General features: G+C 36.1%; 1 long non-coding RNA gene across 1 annotated transcript; it reads left to right on the forward strand.

The window, feature by feature from the left end:
• The first annotated feature begins 17,718 nt into the window (after positions 1 to 17,718).
• On the forward strand, positions 17,719 to 20,099 carry LOC114520925. Its single transcript, XR_003686741.1, has 4 exons — positions 17,719 to 17,740; positions 17,817 to 17,854; positions 18,709 to 18,760; positions 19,279 to 20,099. It is a non-coding gene; the product is annotated as an uncharacterized LOC114520925 (long non-coding RNA).
• The last annotated feature ends 461 nt before the right edge of the window (positions 20,100 to 20,560 follow it).

A 20,560-nucleotide genomic window follows, 5' to 3' on the forward strand; every position in this document is an offset into this window, starting at 1 on the left:
TGATTTCTCACCAAACATTGTAAAAATACGATTTTATATCTTGCCTTACTATATTTTGTAATTGAACATATAATATTATGTATGTATTTATGCAAAAACATGATTTATATCAAAATATGAACAGATACAAAACATGCACTATACCTCATGATCTTGTAGCTGCACATAAAATAGACACGCACACGAGTAAATACATTGATGCCAACCATGGCCTATATAATGGCTTCTAGTTTATATCTCTCTTATCTCTTGCATTCACTTAAGGCTACAGTTAATATTCAAGCCAGAAACATTGATTTTATGGCATGTCTTATACCGTCTTGCTATTCTGAAATACAAGAATTTATGCAATCAAAGTTAACACACACATGCTATCAATTAATGAATTTGAATTTACTTAAAGAAAATAAGGAATGGGTGGGGGGGGGGGGGGTGCATGCTGTTATCTTGAAACGTTATATATATGCCTTATTTCTACTATAGTTAGAAACCAATTACGAGACAAACATTGGCAGTGGCATTGTAACTTTATTATTTTTCCAAGGTCTCTGTGAGATTTCCAATCATTTAGCTTCGTCGAGCAGTGCTTATGAAAAGTAAGGCGCCACTTTTTGTCTGTACTGTTTGACTTTGCTATGTGGTTCGAAGTGTTAGCAGGTATCTTGGGATATCTAATAACGTTGCAGTGTTATTTTCATTGCTGTTTCTATAAGAGCAGCTTGCTTTGGCTATATGCCTTAGCTCTAAAAGTTTTTAAACCAGATTTTCAAAGAAAAAATGTACTCCTGTGGCTGTTTCTATAAGAGCAGCATGCTTTGGCTATATGCCTTGGCTATTAGTTCAGTTTCTCTAAAAATAATTGTACTCTTGGTGCTGTTTCTATAAGGGCAGCTTGCTTTGGGATCCCTTGCATGGTTCAAAAAATGCTGAGTTTAAAAAAAAATATTTACACTTGATGCTGCACTTAGTTTCGACAGTTTGTTGCTTTAGCTATATGCCTCAGCCTTGAAAAATATAAAGTCAATTTTTTGTGGTATTTTTTTTCAAACTTTGTTTCTACAAGGGCAGCATGCTCTGGCTATATGCCTCAGCTCTAAAATGTGCAATGACGTTTTCAAGGACAATTGTGTATGCCTTCATGCTGTTTCTATAATGGCTCATGAAATATCTTCAAGTTAACTCGATCCTTGAAATATGTGTGCACAGTTCGACAGCTTAAAACGAAACTATTAGGAACACTGCCTATGATTTGTCAGCAGAATAATTTTAGTTTTTGGACGAACGTAACTTGAATCTAAGCGCTCTGAACTCAGGCATTTTGATGTATTACTACATTAAGTTCATCGATCTCATAACTTTATTTAGCTCTCTACCAGAGTTAGTGGGTTAAGTCTATAATAGAACAAAAAAATACACGATAACTTAAACACGAACTCGCATTAATGCATGTTTTACTGATCAGTCTTAAACATTACTCAAACACAATAGCACACTGTAAAAAGACATGAACAATTCATACTAAAGTATGCCAAATTAACATTTAACCCAGCTGCACTGCATGTTCTATACATTTAGATGTCAAGATCTTAAACGCACCTACTTATTAACCAGTTTTAGATGTAATAGTTTAATGTTTCGTATATTAATGATGTACTATGTAAAGAAAACACACACGCTTTGTAATACATGTTTAGTGAAGTATTAATAAAAGTAGGACCAAAATTGTCCGTCTCCTCTCTCTTGATTTCAATATCTTTAACACACACACACACACTTTGTTGTAATACATGACTTTGTTTTAATAAAATCTTAAACTTGTGTACTTTGTGTTTAATTCCGGCTTTCGGTGAGAGTTTTTCTCCAGGCACTCTGGTTTCCCTCGTAAAAAAACAGTGTCCGTGTGTTCGGAACCGTGTTTACGGTTGGTTTTCCATACGAAAATTGAACTTTTCACGAGTAAAATTGCATGAAAGCTAAACATTTCTGTTGACAATTTATATCCGCATAATTGGTTGTACTCGATAAAAAGTTTAGAATATTTTCGCAACCCAGTAGACTTTAATGTCTGACGTAAACGCCCTCAGAATAGAAAACATAATGGTCTAATGGAAGCGAACTTGTACACACGGTTACTGGGTTCAATTCCCGGAACACTGCTCTTTAAATTGTCGCGATGAAGAACTTGTTGTTGATGAGCACTTTACTGATTTTGAAAGACGACGTGATACAGCCAAATTGAAATGCAATACTTCCTCATCCTGGTGCTTATAGAAAATAACGACCACATTCGCCAGATACGTGACTTTAAACCTGGAATAAGTGTTCCTCAAGACTTCAAGATGTTCTCTTAATCACCACCTCATCCGTATCATTTGGCTAATTCTCAAGATTGAGACGAGATAGTTAAATATCAATGAGAACGAAGAGACAACCGATTGGCTATAAAGTGATGCTGAAGATTCCTTAGCGACAGTTTGATGCGAGCTTGTTAAATCTTTACCTTACCTCCTGCACCTACTGTGAAGAGGCTTCCTTCTAGAACCAGCGCATGATGCACTGAGATTACATTTAAACTTTATTAAATAAATATTTTTTTTAGTCTGTTTTGTCAGATCAAATTTTGTCTTTATTTATGTTGTCAATTATGACCGCAGGAAAACTGGACGGTAATTGTGGTTATTTAAACTGATGATATTTGTACTGGTTATATGGCATCTTATTTAATTTTCTTATGTTCACGATCTCTGTTGCTGCCTTGCTAGTCTTCCTGGACGAAATCTGTCATGCAGCCCAAGTTAATTCTGAAGAAGATATTTTATATGAATGTAATGACAAATGTCATCGTTTCAGCAGTGATGTGCCGTACGGGAATCGTGTTTTTAATGTTTTTGTGCATGAGAAGGTTTAACGGGTACTCCGGTTCCTCTTGACTCAAGATTTTCAAATAATCACTCTGCAGTTGACTGTATTCTTTAATAAAAATAAACAAATAAGCCAAATTTTAAAATAGCTTGAGGCGAATATTTGTTATCAACTACTTGTAAACTATTCTTTCAAAGGCTTTGCCTTGTAGTTTTTTTAAAAAACATCTTAATGCTGTTGCTTTTTTTGATTTGGGTGCCCTAAGGGAATGTTTTTGTTGGGTGGATTTAAAAATGCTGTCGTTAAAATTTTAAAGAAAATCGTAATTTGGCAAGGAGCATATTACTGTTGAAAAAGAATAGTTTGATAAAAGGTGTAAGTGTTCATGTACTGACTTGAAAATACATGGAAATACCTGCCAGATTTTTTCAGTATCAATGGACACTTTGGTTTCATTTTGTTAGTTAATCTATCTAGTTTAAAGAATATAAAAAGGCAACTGAATTCTTTCTTTCGTCTGGCCTAAGACATAGACTATTCCCTAGCTTTATTCTGACTTACGCTGGTCACGTATTCTCGTACAAGTTTAAACGGTTTAATCTTTAAGATCAAATCATCAACATTCAAACTCCCGCTGTTTTAATAAATATATACCTTCTGGAAACCTCGTTAGTCGTTACCACGCGTTAGCTTTCTCCCCGTAGTAACACTACATGGCGTAGATGATCCATAAGTGCTTTGACCTACAGTTAAACAATGCTTCTGAATAAACGATCAGAATTCCATTAATACAACAATTTCTTCCAGTAACAGTTGCGAACTTTAGTCATGGTTAGCCCGACTTTAAGAGTGAACGTGTGTCGGTCTGGTAAGTAAATAGGATACACTCCCTGTATTCGACCACAGCACTCCAGAACACCGTCCTTGCCAGGTTGCAAATTCAGCTCCACACGGTCTTGTTTGAAATCACAATTCGCTTGGGCTTGTTTGATCCAAAATTGTCTCTGACGTTCAGTTTCATCAGTCGTTAGTCGTCCCTTGATGCGTTCTGTTCTTCGACTACGAAGTGAGTTGTGGGCAAATCTTCGCATCTATGAACACACTCTTACAGCTTTCTGCAAAGGGAATTTCTCTAATACGTTGTCGATCTCATTCGGTTCGTCGACTGCAAGTGCGAATACTTGTTTTACTGTTTTAGCTTCGGCATTACTTTCTGCTGTTGGCTCGCTCACTATGTATGTTTTCTGGCCGAAGTTCTGTGTTAGACAGCCAGTCAGGACCCTTCCACCATAAGGGTGCCATTTCTACTTGCCCTCCTCTACTTGATAGGTCAGCAGGGTTTGAGGCTGAGGGAACGTGTCGCCATACAACTCCTTGGTGTTCGTTGATCTTGTTAATTCTGTTTTCCACGAATTGCTTGTACTCCCCGCTTCCTATAATCCAATATAAAACTACCGAACTGTCTGACCAACATTGAATGCTCATCACTGGAAAACCGATCAACGCCGCCTTCACATTTGATGCCAAATTGACAGCCGCTACCAGCTGTAACCTCGGTATCGTTAATCCACGTTTCGGTAACTTTGATCTCGCCGCGACTAGGCCCTGGTTAGTTCCCGATTCCTGTTCAACTACCGCATAAACACACGCAGCAACCCCGTTACCGCTCGCATCTCTGAATGAGTGCAGTTGAATGGCTTTGATTGGCTCTTGATAAACTACCAGGGATCGTCGAGTTCCTACTTGTACTGGAAATGCACTGTTCCACTTATTCCACAACCTTGCGAGGATATCTGAGAGTGGTGCATCCCAGGCGAGCTTGGTGTCGCATGCTGCACGGTAGATAAGTTTACCTGAGAGTGTTAAAGGAGATACGAAACCCAACCGGTCATATATCTTCGCCAACTTTGCCAGGATGCCTCGTTTAGTCAACACTGTATAATCAGTGGGCATTGTAACCGCTAATGTATCTCGTCCCTTATTCCATGCACGCCAGGTCAAGCATGCTACTGTGTCCCCCTTCTGGGGTCCCTAATTGCTGTTTCGCGTAGGTACGATCACCATCTTGAACCTGGGTCGTTTCCAATTCTCGCTCATTCGAGTGTCATTTGTGAAATTTAAACCCATGCAGCATCCTCGTAGATACTTGTTGCTTTCTCTTTAAGGGTAACTTCCGCCGTCTTTGATACGGTTGTTGACCCTGATATCAGATCGTCCACGTACAACTCCTCACGAAGTTTTGACACTACTTCAGGCTCCCTTTCTTCCCAGCTACGCAGGTGTGTATCGATATTTCCACCCAGCAAGAAGGGAGATGACACCAGCCCGAAAAGAGCCCTGGTAAATCGCAAGGTCTCTAATTCTGCGTGCGGGTCTTTACACCAGTGGAAGCGAAGCGCGTCTCGGTCGTTTTCACGAATATGTACTTGCAAAAAGGCCTTTTGCAAGTCGCCCGTTAGAGCCACTGGATGAAAGCGTCCCTTCACTAACACGTCTCACAATTTATTTTGCAACGGGGGGGGGGGGTTTTGACACTCCGCGAGATTGGATGCCGTTACGTGCTTTTGCAGAAGCGTCATAAACAACTCGGATATTTGTAGATTCTGCATCAGGTCGAATAACTGCTTTGTGGGGGATGTAGCATTCTCTTCCTACACTTGGCTGTTCAGCTTTTTCGATTATCTCCTCTGATTTTTGTTCCTCGATTATCTCCACGCATTTGCTTGTTAAACCCTGACGCTCAAGTCTGTTCGTTAAACTTGTTAATCGTCGCAAACTGTTAGATTCATTGTTGGGCAATGGAGGGTGGTTGCCACGCCACGGGAGGAGGCCTGTCTCGTAGCAACCACTTTGGTCCCGGGTGAGTTGTTCCTTGAACTCATTAATACACACTGTACTGATCATTAGTAGGTGTATCCTTTAAGCCCAAGATATCCAGACGACACAGCTCTTCGTAATCGGCCTGGGATGTCTGAGTCAAAAGCATGTTGGTTATGTTGCAAGACTCCTTTCCGGGAGACATAATAGTCCATCCAAACTGTGTCAACTCTGTTACTGGTTGGCCAACCTTGGGGGGCACATCGGTTTTCAACTTCGCATACTCGCTCGCTCCCAGAATGATGTGAACCGGTAGACGCTCTTTCTCGTCAATGTCCTCCATGACGACTCCTTTCAGGTGTGGGTTTTGCTCAATCATGTGCTGATATCTCGGATTGTATAATGAATAAGAGTTCCCCTTTTTTCACCTTGGTGACTTCTACTGACATAGAAAATTTACCCGATCCTCCCTTGATCTCAATGGTCGGCAATTCGACTTCCCTCGTTGTCACACCGAGCATCATGTCGATTTTTCGGGTTTCCTTCTTCGACTTCCGCGTTGAAATACGATCCAAAAGTGCAGCAGATGCGTAGGAACTGCCTGCGCCTGTGTCGAGTAAGGCTCTACACTTGACACCTTCAACTTCGAATATCACGACTGGGTGCATGCGTCACTCGTGTGTTCGGGCCATTGCCTGCGATTTCATTTCAGCAATTGTTCTTCTGATTGTTCACAAATTGAGGTACGATGTTTCTTGTTACATTTCTGGCATCCGAGTTTGCTTTTACAATTGGCAGCACGATGTTGACTTCCTGTACAATTGAAGCACACTAGTCTCTTTTCTGCTGGTATCTCTTTCCTTTGTTCTTTTTCCACAACTTTTGGGCAATTCTTGGCTTTGTGCGTGGTATCCTCGCAATACACACACCCTCGTTCTCGCGTGTCTCGTGGAGAATCTTCTGAGTGGAAGAACTTCGATCTTTGTGAATGCACGAACCCTCCTCCTTCCTCACATCCAGCAAAGCTTTCGCGAGCGGTGTCCGCTTAGTCTTTTGACTTCACTGCCTTTTTACTACGAGCAGGCTCATCTTACAAAGGTGTATGTTTGTCATGGAAAAATTTAGCAATGGTGACATTTGGTTACTAATCCTTTTCCTCCCATCAACTTATGACTTTGGCTCGGTTGCATAAAAGCCTGATTTCGATCGCCGAAGGGTCGGCGCCAATCGCGCTCCAAACAACTGCCCTGCCCTGACGTCCATCGGCGAAGCCCAACGGATAGTCTCAACGACTTACAAATTTTTACCTACACTAACTTAAATCGAAGCATTTTTTAGTTTACTTGATACAATTAATTAAAAGATACTTCTCATATTGAAATTCTATTAAGCAATTATGTCTATTATTTTCACGTAGCCACTTTTTAATTTAGAAGAGGAGATGTTCACAAAGTGTGTACATGGATGCGCTGTTTTTTAAAAGTAACTTCGAGGCGACTCGTACCCAAGTGGTCAATACTAAAATTATGCGTCACGGCCACGCGACGTATAAAGATTATTCTCGTAAACAGTCAGGTGATGCATGGTTGAGCCTAAATCATTCCCATCATGCACTATAATTTTCCAGAGACTATAGGTACGAGTCAATAAAGGAATACTAAATGGTTTTCCGTGCAGGATTGTAGAACCATTGCAGAACCATTAAACTACTAACATTCCTGGTAGTTTGTGAGTAGGAAGGCATCTCGAAGATAATTCAGTGGGTGAGTGAATTCTTTTTAATCCATGAGCTATTTTTTATGAAATCAAGCATGCCACAGTGAATTGAAAACTCCGTTATGGGAAGGCTTTATTCTGTTATTGAAAGGTTTCATAGACCATATTATTCATAAGAGTTCAGGACTTTGTATTTGGTGAGTATTTTAGTGTAATAGCGATCGAGTTCGCGTCGCTAAACGACGTATACATAGCTACATATGTTGTCGTATAGATGATATATTTATACCAGTTCGCACCAAAATATAAGAAGTAAGCTGGTTGTATAAAATTCCGCCTTTTATAACCACTGTGAAGTTAGCCGCGGATTCGGCCTCAGATTCGGCCTCAGATTGGGCCTCAGATTGGGCCTCACATTCAACTGTGTTCAATCATTCAAAAGTAGAATTTGGTCATTTAATAATAACAGGTTTTTTAGCCATTTTTTCGTTTAAACTTTAAAATTACGAAGATGTATAGCTTATTTATGCATTGCTAGACTGTAATTAGAACAAAGCAGTCGATTTTATACAGATTTACAGAGTAAATTGATTATTATTTTTGGGCACTGTGTGAGAAGTGATTGACCCGCATAGATATGGCATACACTATAATGTTTTATTTCAATTCCTGTGTATACGTCTATATTTTACAGAAAAATACGGCCTTACAAATGGCGTGCATCGTTGGGCTGCACAGTCACAACATACTCGGGATTATTTGCTTCCTTTCTCAAATTAAAAATGTCCTTATGATATAAATACAAAAGACGTAACTAGTATATGATCCTCTCACCGACGCTATCAATGTTACAATTTGCCAAAGTCAGTTGCTGCAACAGGAATCAGCGTAGATGTGCATACAAATCAAACGTACTATTGCCATATGACAAACAATGGTCCAACGAGGTTAGGATTACAAGTTAAACTCGGCGCAACTTTCACACGCATATATAAGGCGCTATTATACGAATCAAGATCAGGTTACAATTGAGAAAAGTACTTAATATTTAGAGGTTGGTTTCTTATTAACTGTGCATACAAATGTTCTCAAATTTTAGCATTCAGTACATTACTGTACGATCTTTCTAATGACACCTACGTTTTTGCGGTAAAAAGAAAAAAAACGAGCGTTTTTGCGATACATTCGGCTTCCATTTTTGACGTATTATTGCGTAATAATAAGAGCGCAGAAAAACTAAACTATTGTAATTCTGAAACATAAGTTGTAATATATATACTTTCCAATGGGTAAATGAATGTCAAGACAGAATGAAGCGAAAAAATCCATGTAAGACATATATAAGACGGTATTATACGAATCAAGATCAGGTTACAATTGAGAAAAGTACTTGATATTTAGAGGATGATTTCTTATTAACTGTGCATACAAATGTTCTCAAATTTTAGCATTCAGTACATTACTGTACGATCTTTCTAATGACACCTACGTTTTTGCGGTAAAAAAAAAAAACGAGCGTTTTTGCGATACATTCGGCTTCCATTTTTGACGTATTATTGCGTAATAATAAGAGCGCAGAAAAACTAAACTATTGTAATTCTGAAACATAAGTTGTAATATTAAATATACTTTCCAATAGGTAAATGAATGTCAAGACAGAATGAAGCGAAAAAATCCATGTAAGACATATATAAGACGGTATTATACGAATCAAGATCAGGTTACAATTGAGAAAAGTACTTGATATTTAGAGGATAGTTTCTTATTAACTGTGCATACAAATGTTCTCAAATTTTAGCATTCAGTACATTACTGTATGATCTTTCTAATGACACCTACGTTTTTGCGGTAAAAAGAAAAAAAACGAGCGTTTTTGCGATACATTCGGCTTCCATTTTTGACGTATTATTGCGTAATAATAAGAGCGCAGAAAAACTAAACTATTGTAATTCTGAAACATAAGTTGTAAAATGAAATATGATTTCCGATGGATAAATGAATGTCAAGAGAGAATGAAGCAAAAAAATCTATGTAAGAGATATATAAGGGGCTATTATACGAAAATCAAGATCAGGTTACAATTGAGAAAAGTACTTAATATTTAGAGGATGGTTTCTTATTAACTGTGCATACAAATGTTCTCAAATTTTAGTATTCAGTACATTACTGTACGATCTTTCTAATGACACCAACGTTTTTGCGATAAAAAGAAAAAAAACGGGCGTTTTTGCGATACATTCCACTTCGATTTATGACGTATTATTGCGTAATAACCAGATGACAGAAAAACTCAATTATTGTAATTTTGAAACATAAGTTGTAAAATGAAATATAATTTCCGATGGATAAATGAATGTCAAGACAGAATGAAGCAAAAAAATCTATGTAAGAGATATATATAAGGGGCTATTATATGAAAATCAAGATCAGGTTACAATTGAGAAAAGTACTTAATATTTAGAGGATGGTTTCTTATTAACTGTGCATACAAATGTTCTCAAATTTTAGCATTCAGTATATTACTGTACGATCTTTCTAATGACACCTACGTTTTTGCGGTAAAAAGAAAAAAAACGAGCGTTTTTGCGATACATTCGGCTTCCATTTTTGACGTATTATTGCGTAATAATAAGAGCGCAAAAAAACTCAATAATTGTAATTCTGAAACATAAGTTGTAAAATGAAATATAATATCTAATGGATAAATGAATGTCAAGACAGAATGAAGCAAAAAAATCTATGTAAGAGACATAAAAGGGGCTATTATACGAATCAAGATCAGGTTACCATTGAGAAAAGTACTTAATATTTAGAGGATGGTTTCTTATTAACTGTCCATACAAATGTTCTCAAATTTTAGTATTCAGTACATTACTGTACGATCTCCTTAATGACACCAACGTTTTTGCGGTAAAAAGAAAAAAAACGGGCGTTTTTGCGATACATTCCACTTCGATTTATGACGTATTATTGCGTAATAACCAGATGACAGAAAAACTCAATTATTGAACATTTACAATCGACAAACACACAATTACCCGAAGCCGTAAATACATCACAATTTCGTTTTCTTGAATCTCTTCTCTGAATAAAATGTCGTTTGAAGCGAAAAGTGCAATAGTCATTAGATTCGTTCAAATGACATGCCACTACCTCCGTCCAACACGGTTTAAGCGTACTCGGTTTTTCATCAGCTGGTTCAATTCGTTTCCATTCATCATCGGTAAGTCTGAACGTAGCTTCATTGGGTATTTCTGCGGTAAAATAAGTACCTGTAGTTAATTTGGGGCAGTCCGTTATAGTTCTCAAAGTCTCAACCGTGATTGGTAGGTTAAGCGGGTCTTTATTCTGGTAGGTTTCCGCTTTTTCTACTTGTTCTAAAATATCGTCACTGTCATCAAAAGTTTAAGTCATCATATTCTTCAAATGGGAAACTATTATCCTGAAATCCTTTATCATGGGACTCAGAAAACATCGGTAGATTTCGTGATCCACTTTCCTGGGATGTTTCCACTTTTTCATATCCAACTCCCTCAGCAAACTCAGAAAGCATCGACGGATTCAGTAAATCATTTTCCAGAGAAGTTGCCTCTACTTTATCTCCATCTAAAACAGCTTCGATAGTAATGTCCTCAAAATCCTCATCAGACTCAGAAAACATAGGTAGATTCTGTGAGTCTCTCTTCTGGGAGGACTCCACTTTTTCTTCCTGTCCTACAATGCAGTCACTGTCAGATAACTTCAGGTCATGATATTCTCCACGAGGAAGGAAAATGTTATTATCCTCAAGTCCTTCATGAGACTCAGAAAACATAGCATTTGTCTGGGATTGTTCAGATGGTGAAATTCTCATCGTATATGGTGCTACCGAATACTTAACAGTGTTTGGCAAGTCTTCCTTCCAAACAGTATTTACTTTAATGCCGTCTTGCTGCATACACACTTCGTCATTTTCAGGCAGATTATGTTGCACGGACGAAAAATCGAATTCTGACACCAACTCGGGTTTAGATGATTTTGTCGCTTCTATTAATTGTGAATTCTTTACTTTAACATTGCATTCTACTATTCTGGCACATTCAGGGCAAGCATATGAGGTACCGTCTTCACAATTGCTGAACTTTTCGCCACATTCTCTTTTCTTTAATTTTTCCAAGCCTACGCAACGTGCATGATAGTATTCTAAACAACCAGGATATTGAAAGTCGCATCTAAGATACCAACCATTATCTTCTTCTTGGCAATTGTATGGACAGTTAATAAGAAACCATCCTCTAAATATTAAGTACTTTTCTCAATTGTAACCTGATCTTGATTCGTATAATATCACCTTATATATGTCTTAAATGGATTTTTTCGCTTCATTCTGTCTTGAAATTCATTTATCCATCGGAAATTATATTTCATTTTACAACTTATGTTTCAGAATTACAATAGTTTAGTTTTTCTGCGCTCTTATTATTACGCAATAATACGTCGAAAATGGAAGCCGAATGTATCGCAAAAACGCTCGTTTTTTTTCTTTTTACCGCAAAAACGTAGGTGTCATTAGAAAGATCGTACAGTAATGTACTGAATGCTAAAATTTGAGAACATTTGTATGCACAGTTAATAAGAAATCATCCTCTAAATATTAAGTACTTTTCTCAATTGTAACCTGATCTTGATTCGTATAATATCACCTTATATATGTCTTACATGGATTTTTTCGCTTCATTCTGTCTTGAAATTCATTTATCCATCGGAAATTATATTTCATTTTACAACTTATGTTTTAGAATTACAATAGTTTAGTTTTCTGCGCTCTTATTATTACGCAATAATACGTCAAAAATGGAAGCCGAATGTATCGCAAAAACGCTCGTTTTTTTTCTTTTTACCGCAAAAACGTTGGTGTCATTAGAAAGATCGTACAGTAATGTACTGAATGCTAAAATTTGAGAACATTTGTATGCACAGTTAATAAGAAATCATCCTCTAAATATTAAGTACTTTTCTCAATTGTAACCTGATCTTGATTCGTATAATATCACCTTATATATGTCTTACATTGTTTTTTTCGCTTCATTCTGTCTTGAAATTCATTTATCCATCGGAAATTATATTTCATTTTACAACTTATGTTTCAGAATTACAATAGTTTAGTTTTTCTGCGCTCTTATTATTACGCAATAATACGTCAAAAATGGAAGCCGAATGTATCGCAAAAACGCTCGTTTTTTTTTTTACCGCAAAAACGTAGGTGTCATTAGAAAGATCGTACAGTAATGTACTGAATGCTAAAATTTGAGAACATTTGTATGCACAGTTAATAAGAAATCATCCTCTAAATATTAAGTACTTTTCTCAATTGTAACCTGATCTTGATTCGTATAATATCACCTTATATATGTCTTACATGGATTTTTTCGCTTCATTCTGTCTTGAAATTCATTTATCCATCGGAAATTATATTTCATTTTACAACTTATGTTTCAGAATTACAATAGTTTAGTTTTCTGCGCTCTTATTATTACGCAATAATACGTCAAAAATGGAAGCCGAATGTATCGCAAAAACGCTCGTTTTTTTTCTTTTTACCGTAAAAACGTTGGTGTCATTAGAAAGATCGTACAGTAATGCACTGAATGCTAAAATTTGAGAACATTTGTATGCACAGTTAATAAGAAATCATCCTCTAAATATTAAGTACTTTTCTCAATTGTAACCTGATCTTGATTCGTATAATATCACCTTATATATGTCTTACATGGATTTTTTCGCTTCATTCTGTCTTGAAATTCATTTATCCATCGGAAATTATATTTCATTTTACAACTTATGTTTCAGAATTACAATAGTTTAGTTTTCTGCGCTCTTATTATTACGCAATAATACGTCAAAAATGGAAGCCGAATGTATCGCAAAAACGCTCGTTTTTTTTCTTTTTACCGCAAAAACGTTGATCTTGCTAGTGTCAGTGAATGGCTCTCAGCGAACAGACTTACTTTAAATCAATCTAAAACCGAATTCATGTTAATCGGATCCTATCAGAGAATCGGTACATTTCAATCATCTCCTTCATTGGTGATTGATAATGTTCCAATTAGACAAGTCACTTTCACAAAATCTCTCTCGTTTAACGAAGATCTTGCTAGTGTCAGTGAATGGCTCTCAGCGAACAGACTTACTTTAAATCAATCTAAAACCGAATTCATGTTAATCGGATCCTATCAAAGAATCGGTACATTTCAATCATCTCCTTCATTGGTGATTGATAATGTTCCAATTAGACAAGTCACTTTCACAAAATCTCTTGGTACATATATTGATGAAAATATGTCTTGGAAGATTCATATTAGAAAACTGTGCAAAAAAGTTGCCTCAGGTATAGGTGCTCTAAAACGTATAAGGCCTTTTGTTCCTCACTCCACACTGCGACTAATATACAACTGTTTAGTTCAACCCTACTTCGACTATTGCTCTGAGGTGTGGGATACTTGCGGTAGCACTCTCGCAGATAAACTACAAAAATTACAAAATCGAGCCGCCAGAGTTCTGACGTTTTCTAGCCATGATACAAACGCAGAATATCTGTTCGAAAAACTTGGCTGGAAAAGTCTCGCATCTCAGCGCAAAATTGCCAAAGCTACTATGGTATATAAATCGCTAAATGGTCTTGCACCAGATTATCTCTCTAAAATGTTTATTGATCGCAGTAGAATAACAAATTTCACGTTGAGAGACACCAATCGCAAATTAGCAGTACCGCAACCACGTACAAATTATTTGAAAAATAGCTTTAGCTATAGTGGTGCGGTGCTATGGAATTCTCTACCTAATGAACTACGACATGTTTTTGCGTAAATTCAGATCTGAATGCAACAGTTTTATTCGATAATTCCTTTTTATCTTAATTAAATTCACGGCACTAATGGAAAACAGGTATCTTACTTGTATCATAACTTGTATATGTATATGTATGTGTGTTCGTTTTTCTTGTATTTTACTTCATTGTTGTAAATCCTGATTAGTCTACCGTGATTAAATAAAAGTTTCAGTTCAGTTCAGTTCAGTCATTAGAAAGATCGTACAGTAATGTACTGAATGCTAAAATTTGAGAACAATTGTATGCACAGTTAATAAGAAATCATCCTCTAAATATTAAGTACTTTTCTCAATTGTAACCTGATCTTGATTCGTATAATATCACCTTATATATGTCTTACATGGATTTTTTCGCTTCATTCTGTCTTGAAATTCATTTATCCATCGGAAATTATATTTCATTTTACAACTTATGTTTCAGAATTACAATAATTGAGTTTTTCTGTTATCTGGTTATTACGCAATAATACGTCATAAATCGAAGTGGAATGTATCGCAAAAACGCCCGTTTTTTTTCTTTTTACCGCAAAAACGTTGGTGTCATGAGAAAGATCATACAGTAATGTACTGAATACTAAAATTTGAGAACATTTGTATGGACAGTTAATAAGAAACCATCCTCTATGATTGTAACTTGTTCTTGATTAGCATAATGGCATCTTATATATCTTTTACGTAGATTTTTTGCTTCATTAAACCTTTCAGTTTAATTTTGAGCATCTTTGGCTATATATTCAGTTTGATACCATAACTAATATTATAATTGTCTAATCTCTAATGTGTCTAATCCTCTTGAATAAACGTGTCTTTTAATTAAGCAGGCATAATGAGATCATCTTTCTTTCGCATTTTGTCCGCTTAAGTGCGTCTATTTTACATGTCATCACTGTTTTAATTGCTTTATTTTAATAGCACGTCAACCTTCTGTCTTCTGAGTAATCCCTTAATGCCTAAGCGCAGGTTCCATCGTCTGCGCTACAAACTGCATCAAAACACGGCACAGCACATTGTATTATTTTGTAGAACAATGAAATCATACCTTCATATAAACAGAAGTTTTAACTTCAATGCAGTGGATTGAATAGGCATGCATTTTGTATGAAATGCATAAATTTAAATTGCACAATTAGGATGATAACGTGGGTATATATGTCAACACCATGTAATATTGTAAGATGTTTTTGCAATGAGTCGTTGCTGTTGCCCTGAAACATTCAGCGTGTAACGTCTGCGTCTTCAACTGATGTGTACTTTTGGATAGATGGGAAAATACTGTTCTAAATAACGTTTGAAACGATCTATATATGCGTGTGAAAGTTGCGCCAAGTTTAACTTGTAATCCTAACCTCGTTGGACCATTGTTTGTCATATGGCAATAGTACGTTTGATTTGTATGCACATCGACGCTAATTCTTGTTGTAGCAAATGACTTTGGCAAATTGTAACATTGATAGCGCCGGTGAGAGGACCATATACTAGTTACGTCTTTTGTATTTATATCATAAGGACATTTTTAATTTGAGAAAGGAAGCAAATAATCCCGAGTATGTTGTGACTGTGCAGCCCAACGATGCACGCCATTTGTAAGGCCGTATTATTCTGTAAAATATAGACGTATACACAGGAATTGCAATAAAACATTTTAGTTTATGCCATATCTATGCGGGTCAACAACTTCTCACACAGTGCCCAAAAATAATAACCAATTTACTCTGTAAATCTGTATAAAATCGACTGCTTTGTTCTAATTACAGTCTAGCAATGCATAAATAAGCTATACATCTTCGTATTTATAAAGTTTAAACGAAAAAATGGCTAAAAAACCTGTTATTATTAAATGACCAAATTCTACTTTTGAATGATTGAACACAGTTGAATGTGAGGCCCAATCTGAGGCCCAATCTGAGGCCGAATCTGAGGCCGAATCCGCGGCTAACTTCACAGTGGTCCTTTTATATACCTTTCGTTTAACTGATTTGTCACCTTTGACATGGCGTATTTGTTTATTTTGTCGCGTCGTCAAGTTAGCCGTGTCGTAAATCCTACCTCGAACTAATCGAATTGGTTAGTACGTTGCATGCCGAATACAAAGTCAGTTTGCAACATTCATGAAGTCTGTAGTTCGCTTTAAACGACTGGATTAGTTTTCTCGCATTCCTAAAGAGTTCGCGTCAACCCGAAAGCCAGTTATTTTGCTATCTACTTCTAATCATATTGCTTACATAAGCCGATAGTCATTTTGCTACTATTATATAGAGCCCGCTCCATAACTACACAAAGGCATCTGTCACATACTTCAAATCAGTTTGTATGCAGAGCGGTACTTTGTTACTATTTAGACTCGCACATTGTCAATTTGCTTCATACTAAAAATCACTGTGCACCACTAAAGTAAATTTGCTACATATGTAAATATATAAAACTATTAGTTTGCTACGTACTACTACTACTACTACTACTACGTATTTTACCAGCTCGCTTAATTTGGACTGAAGACTGAGTTTCTTCAAATTCATAGCCGGAAAATAACACAATGTAAATGGTCGAATGATTCCTAATAGAAACGGAAATCATAATAAAGTTTGTATAAATTTCGCAAATATAATCTCTATAAGATAATTATGAAGTTGAACAGTATTACAAAATTATTGATCACTAATGAGTGCATTAGCTAGATTGTAAAATGACTACATTCGAAAATTAAAGAGTATTTTCTGAAATAGTTTCATTTCAAAATATTTAAATGCCTCTTATCTTAACAAATCTTAAAGTAATTATTCGTAGTGAATGAGTGCGACGACGGGGCCGGTGGGTAAAACAATATAATTTTATGATATCTATATGTATCCGAGTGCTCTGTGAAATTAATATGTCATTATGTGTATAGGAATTACTGTAATTATCCATAGACTACGTTATGTGATTCAGCCAGAGAAATGCACTTCTATAGGTTCTAATATTTGTTTAGGATAAGTACTTTATGATATTAAAATTTTACATTAGCATGACGTCACTTGATAATTTATTCAAAACGCAAGTGTAATTTAAAACCTAAAAATCACTGAAAAACGCAGTTAGTATCCAGACAGCATTTGAGTTGCTATACAGAGACAGAAAAAACGTTTTAGATAGCTTGAACGAAGGAGATCCACTCTTCAGGTACTGTAACGACATTTGTTTGATTGCGCAAAACGATTTGTTAGCTTATTTGGTTTAGTTAGTTTGATTTAGTGTGATTTTGAACGATTTATTTTGGAATGTAATAATTGCTGCCGCAGCGAGGTCGCCTGAGCGACCGAGCAAGGCAGCAGTCCTAAATTTGAAATAGCGTGCGAAATCTTGATTTTTGCCAAGAGCGATGCATTGTGGTCACACTTTTCGCAGTTCTTTTTTCAACCATAATGCATTTCGGTTCTTTGAATAAAACCTTCGTGGTCGCAATTGTTTGCTCTTTCACGTTTATGTTTCAAAGACCAAGGTAAGCCGATTTATTCCCTTGTCAAACATTTACACAATTATACTCGTGTGGTAAACATGCAGTCGTATCCTTTTAGATTGTAATACACTGGCGTCGTCTGGAGTTTAACTTTAGGTGAGTTTTTTAGGTTCTATTACTGATCAACTTATAAGTTATTTTAATATACTTTGGATTTACTGTGAATTTAAAATATTTCGTTTTACTTTGTATTTTACTTAGTATATATCCGCGCTGAAATATAAATTCACACGCGCTTAGGCATATTAAAAAAAATCGACCTCGCGTAGTTGTTTGTGTGTACGGATTTTGCGATGCTATCAGGATTTTTTATTCTAAAGCCTATTCTCGATGTACTTCTATGTCTACGAGTTAAATATAAGTTATTGATCGTTTTAGGTTTTAATTTATTATACAGTCTGAACGTTTTGCGTTGGCGTCACATTTCCATATTTCACGAGTTGGAAGTTTACTATATACCATAGAAAGGGTCTTGTTTTACTACGGCTCTACTTATACTTTAAACACAAAAATATTTTATTTTACAGTCGTTCGTATTTTACTTTGTGTATCTGTAAACTGCGCGCTTTACTGACATCAAGAAATTCGACCTCGTGTTAGTCGTGTAGTTGTTTGTGTGGCCTTGCTGCCGCGTATGCATGCACGAAAGTTTTTAATTTCACGTTTTCATTCTGCATTGCCCATTCAGGATTATCTTATCTTATCAGGATTATCTTTATCTTAGTTATATTTTTTACTCAAAACTATTTTGTTAGTCATGGGCGTGTATAAGCGCGCTGTATAATGCGCGCTGTATAGACTTGTGAAGAAATTCGACCTCTACCTCTGCCGTCTACACAGAAGCTTTCAATTTCCGCCATTTGTATTCTACTTTGCCGACAGGATCCTTTATAAATACTTCAAAAAGTTATTTTTGACACAGTTTAATCGTAAGTTATTCACCGTTTTAGGTTTTGATATACTGGCAGAACGTTTCAACGAGAACATACTATATAAAAAAGGGTGAGTTTTTTTAAGCTACCTCGTGTTAGTCGTGTAGTTGTTTGTGTGGCCTTGCTGCCGCGTATGCATGCACGAAAGTTTTTAATTTCACGTTTTCATTCTGCATTGCCCATTCAGGATTATCTTTTTATAAAGGCTTTATCTTAGTTATGTTTTTTACTCAAAAATATTTTGTTAGTCATGGTACTTGGTACTTTGTATAACCGCGCTGTATGTTGCGCGCTTTTCATTCGGATTATCTTTTTGTAAAGCCCTTATCTTATTTATACTTTTAACTCAAAAATGTTTGTTAGTCATGGTACTTGATACTTTACTGCGTGTATAAGCGCGCTGTATAATGCGCACTTTATAGGCTTGTTAAGAAATTCGACCTCGTGTTGTTTGTGACATTGCTGCCGTCTACACAGAAGCTTTCAATTTCCGCCCATTTGTATTCTACTTTGCCGACAGGATCCTTTATAAAGACTTGAAAAAGTTATTTTTGACACAGTTTAATCCTAAGTTATTCACCATTTTAGGTTTTAATATACTGGCAGAACTATACTGTGCTATTTCAGGATGGCACGACCACCCTGTTGCTGTTTGACGACAAACTACAGCAATTATTCAACATCTACAAAGAACAAAACACTTGCGATACCGAGTTTGAGGGAACTGACTACGATTTCCTCATGGAAATTCTTTTAACTGTTGAGGCGAAAGTACTCTTTAACAACAAAAGAAATGTTGTCTCCATAGAGAAACTTTCTACTTCATAACATATATATACAGCATGTTTATATAAACTATATTCTTTAGACGGTCAACATTAGATTGTGCATGACTTTGTTGCCGAAAACACTTCAGCCATTCTTGCCACTTTTTAGAAGTTTTCCATGTACTGTTCTGTTATCTTTGTTCTGTTATCTTTGTTCTGACATTTTAAAATTCCACAGAAACGCTCTTTAGTTTAAATATTTTTTCTATGAATAGAATGTTTCTCCAATGCCTTACTATTTAACAATTTATATAAATTATTTTAGGCAGAAACACTAAATATAACTGTATTGTTGTTTTTCAAGATTATGCGGCAAACTATAAACGTACCTTTACCCCTTAGTTCGGTATTAGGCAGATTTAAAAAGACCTTACGGTCGTCAAATGTCAACTTAAAAATGACGTTCTATCTCCATGCAAGGATACGTCTTTGGCGTCTATATAAATCTGCTTAACATAATGATAAGTACAATTTTTTGTCTTATTTCTGTGACAACTCTGTGTTATGCTATTGAAGGCAGCATTACTACCCTTTGGGTAACCTAGTCTATACAATTGTAAAAATATGATCGGAATGTGCAACACATAATCTTTGTAAATTTGTGACTTTCTCAGAATTATATACGTAAAATTAAAAGGAAATCTCCTCTCGTATCGCAGTTTCGTCTTCCGGGCATTCGTCTAGACCAATATTCACCACCTGAATGCACCAAATTTAGGCCAATTTATTCTGCCTAAATAATTGATGAATTATAGACATTTTTGATAGTTATTACTGTTTTGCAGCAAATTACTGAGTAATTAAACTAGAAGCTATTTCGTATGACACAATCTGTTATCTGAACCCTGAAAAATTAATTGCCGTTCCAATTCGGATAGACAAAACATTATAAATCGTTAAAGGACCAACCGAGACACCAAACACGCAATTAGGAAGTGCTCCAAATATATAGTGTAAATAAGGTTAAAGTTACCCCTTTGACTCGTTACAGGCTTACAGCTTCATACATTATTATAGTTCAGTAGTTTATACGGTATCATTAA

The sequence above is a fragment of the Dendronephthya gigantea genome, unplaced genomic scaffold, assembly GCF_004324835.1.
Source record: "Dendronephthya gigantea isolate DGI-Jeju-01 unplaced genomic scaffold, DenGig_1.0 000018F, whole genome shotgun sequence".
Classification (NCBI taxonomy): Eukaryota; Metazoa; Cnidaria; class Anthozoa; order Malacalcyonacea; family Nephtheidae; genus Dendronephthya; species Dendronephthya gigantea.